Below are 3,714 nucleotides of genomic sequence, written 5' to 3'. Positions count from 1 at the left end.
TTTCAAATCGATTTTAAATAGAAATAAATTAAAACTATTCTAGTATTGTCTCAAAAACTTTTGTATTTTCAAATAAGCGCTCAGACAAAAGAAAAGTATTAAAACCGAGGTAATATTTACCGACTCATTTCATGAAGGCATAATTTTTACTCTTTTTCTCTCTCTCTCTCTCATCAACAGAATTCTCAATGTAATTGCATCACTTTTATATATATTGTGTGGGGAAGGGTGGGGTATGGTTCTCTGTAAAACTAGCACGTTGCAGAATTCAAATGAAAAACTAATGTCAGCTTTATTAAGTTAGGAGAGCAATGCAGCACTAACACTAAAGCAAAACATGTAGGCAATGGACACACTGAATCTAACGCAATAGCATCATAAGCATAACACAAAACTTCTCTCACCCATACACTCTTACATATGACGATTATCAAAACGCCAGTGCAACGATATTGTATGCGTCGTCGACGACTACCATAGGAATAACAGCAACAACAACAATAGTAACAGAGCCAAAGGCAATTCTAATGCAACAAAGTCAACCGAGTATAAGTTCAACAACATTTTCATACAAAATCCTTGAGAGTCATTGAAAAAAATGTGCACATAGAAAAACAAAACAACAACAAAAACAACGACAATAACAATGTACCCAATAAACACAAGATGAGCGTTTTTCAAATGCAACAACTTTTCAGTTTGAGGGTAAATATAATTTTCAACATAAATTCAACTTGACTTGAAATAGCTCATCTTCAATACATCTTCAAATTGTTTGCGAATTACTTCCAATTTGCCAAAATGTTGACGAAATCTTTGAAAAGGTGTTGAAGATAATATGAGAAAACTTTGACAAAACACTACCCTAAAATGCAACGAAAAAACCATGTGGTTTTTAATACTTATTTGTGCAACGAAGTTCGTGGTCAATTGCAAGAAATAAAAAAAATGGAAAATTTTAGACAAATAACCAAATAGTTTATAAAAAAAGGTAAGTGAAAATAATAAATGAAATAAAACTTTAAGGAAGTCACTAAATGTATATCTCTTTGCAGAAAACTAAAATTATGGAGTCTACGTTCTTGAAAACATTAAAACGCTGACCGATGAAAAAATGGTGGACAATTAACTGGAACTGCTTCAAAAAGTTTATAATAATTGGTACGTCAATATGAAAAATTAAATCAAAACTTTAGAGAAGTCACTAAATTTTAATCTCTTTGCAGAAAACTAAAATCTTTGGATGCTACATTCTTCCAAACATTAAGAAGCTGACCAATGAAAAATGAATGGCTTATCGACAAGAAAAAGTTTCCAGAAACATTATAAGTGCAACCAATTAAAATGGTTAAAAACAACAAATTGTTGAAATCAACAACTTCTGGATGAAAATGTGCATCACATCGTCAGTTTAATTCATATGCTATTATCAGTTTAAAATGGATATTTTGTGAATTCCTTCTGCTGGAAATCAATTCTAACACGCGGTCCTGTACGTTCCTAATTTCAAATTGCCCGCATGTTAATAAATTGTAATGCTGTTTTATGACACCAAAAGGAAGGAAATCGAATTATCAATGCAAAAGTGTTTACTAATAATGTTTAAGATATTTAACGTTTTGTTGTTTGTTTTTTTTTTGTTCTTATTTGTTGATATGTTTAATAAGATTATTATTTATCAATTGGTATTGTAGTGTATTATGTAGTGTAGTGTATTATTATATATTTTATTTTGATAAAAATGAATAAATTATACAAAATTAATAGAATTTTGGCTTTGACTTTCAATTTGAAGTGGGGATATCGTTCATACAAATTTAGGTTGAAATGTATTTGCAACGATGTTAATTTTGAATTTGACTCGCATCGAAAATTATTTGACAAATTATTGAGTAGCGATGCATTTCAATTTGAGGATAACACTTGAGATATTATTGTTAATGTGTTGAATTTCACTGTTGAGGGTAATGTCTGTTTTTTGTTGAGAACGCGATTTTCTCAACAATTTCTCAACTTGAATATTACCCTAATCCTTTGAAAAAATGTTTGAAAAATTGTTGAAATTTAGCATTTTTCAAACGTTTGTGTTTATTGGGTACACTCACACAGAGTCGCCCAAAAACAATAACAACGATTGATAAAGAGAAGAAATAGAAGAAAATTTCAAAAAATGCAGCTAAAAATTAAAATAAATAGTGAAAAAATATGAATTGTTGAAAATGTAAATGTATGTGTGTGTGTGTGTGGAAAACAAAAGTTGCTATAGAAAATAGAGAAGCATAAAATCCTCATTCCAAGAAACACCCAAGTGTATATTTTGCAATGCAAACTACTAAGGTTGACCGAAGACATTCTGTGGTTACAATTTAAGGAACTGGAAGTGCAAAAAGACGAATAATGAGTAACTTAATTTCATTTTATTTTATTTTGTTAGAAGAATAATTATGACCACATATTTAAATAAGTAAAATAAAAAAGGAGCTTAAGTCGGAGGTGAACGATTATATGGTACGCCACATCACTCTGTTGAGTTAGGCATATTCACCACACATGAGAAATCCAATAGAAAAGAAGACTTTTAAATGATTTCTTACTTAATGGACATGTTTTATAGTATATATAGATTTGGAGCTCTATATTAATACTAAGAACCCATATGTAAGCAATATTCGAAATGAAATAGCTTGTGCTAGAGTATAATCCACGGTGGTTGGCAAATCTTGTGCTATTTTTGAATTACAGTGTTGCCATATTTTTTCTTATGAAGACAGTAAATGCAAAATGGCATTGGGGCGTCTGGGATAAGCAACGACTAAATTCGGCCGTAGTTGGTATTTCTTTTCATTTAACTTAAAAATTTCAAATTAATTTAACTTCATACATTCTTGTAATTAGTCATCGATTTATTCTTATAAAGAAATCATCTAAAGTCATTATTTATGTAAAGTAGTCATTTAATCACTTTATAATCCTACACATTATTTACTTAGATAGAACTAAAGTTATATCCCACACAACGTAAAAAACGTCGAATATAAATAATACATTGTTGTTCAATAAAAAATAGTGAAGTAACGGAAAACAAAAGAAATTATATGTAAGCGTATAATAAGGCAATTGTGTAAGTCGTAGCAAGATTAAAGTACTTGCTTAGTATTGAAGAACTTTACACACCTGCTAAGAAACATGATGAAATAAGAAAGTAATTAATTATAAGCATATTTGATTAATTATGAGAATATTTAATGAAAAGATATATGAAGGAAATAAGAAAAACGTAAAAAATTCTAGATAAACATTACGAAATGTTTAATTAATTTTTTTCATATTATGTAATTTATTTTAATTTTTTAATTTTAATATTTAAATTTTAAAATTTAAATTTAATTTAAAATTTAGAGAGAGAGAGAGAGAGAGAAATTTAAAATTTTAGATTTTAAATTTAAAATCTACAATTTAAAATTTCTCTCTTTCTAAATTTAAATTAAATTTAAATTTTAAAATTTATAAATTTAAAATTTATTATAAATTTAAAATTTATAAATTTAAATTTCAAATATTAAAATTTAAACATTTAAAATAAACAAGTATATACGGCCGTAAGTTCGGCCAGGCCGAATCTTATGTACCCTCCACCATGGATTGCGTAGAAACTTCTACTAAAGACTGTCATCCACAATCGAATTACTTGGGTTGCGGTAACACTTGCCGACG

At 28.4% G+C, this 3,714-nt stretch overlaps 1 long non-coding RNA gene across 2 annotated transcripts; it reads left to right on the top strand.

Moving 5' to 3' along the window:
- The first annotated feature begins 657 nt into the window (after positions 1-657).
- On the top strand, positions 658-1,769 carry LOC142230146 (uncharacterized). 2 transcript variants are annotated; one of them, XR_012720586.1, is made up of 3 exons: positions 658-991; positions 1,056-1,161; positions 1,227-1,769. It is a non-coding gene; the product is annotated as an uncharacterized LOC142230146 (long non-coding RNA). The 2 variants fall into 2 exon arrangements; XR_012720585.1 differs by lacking the exon at positions 658-991 and having other exon boundaries at positions 1,002-1,161.
- Positions 1,770-3,714: the final 1,945 nt, after the last annotated feature.

This window comes from Haematobia irritans, chromosome 3 (assembly GCF_050003625.1).
Source record: "Haematobia irritans isolate KBUSLIRL chromosome 3, ASM5000362v1, whole genome shotgun sequence".
Classification (NCBI taxonomy): Eukaryota; Metazoa; Arthropoda; class Insecta; order Diptera; family Muscidae; genus Haematobia; species Haematobia irritans.
The sequence above is the reverse complement of the archived record's forward strand: the minus strand, read 5'-3'. Positions and strand labels throughout refer to the sequence as shown.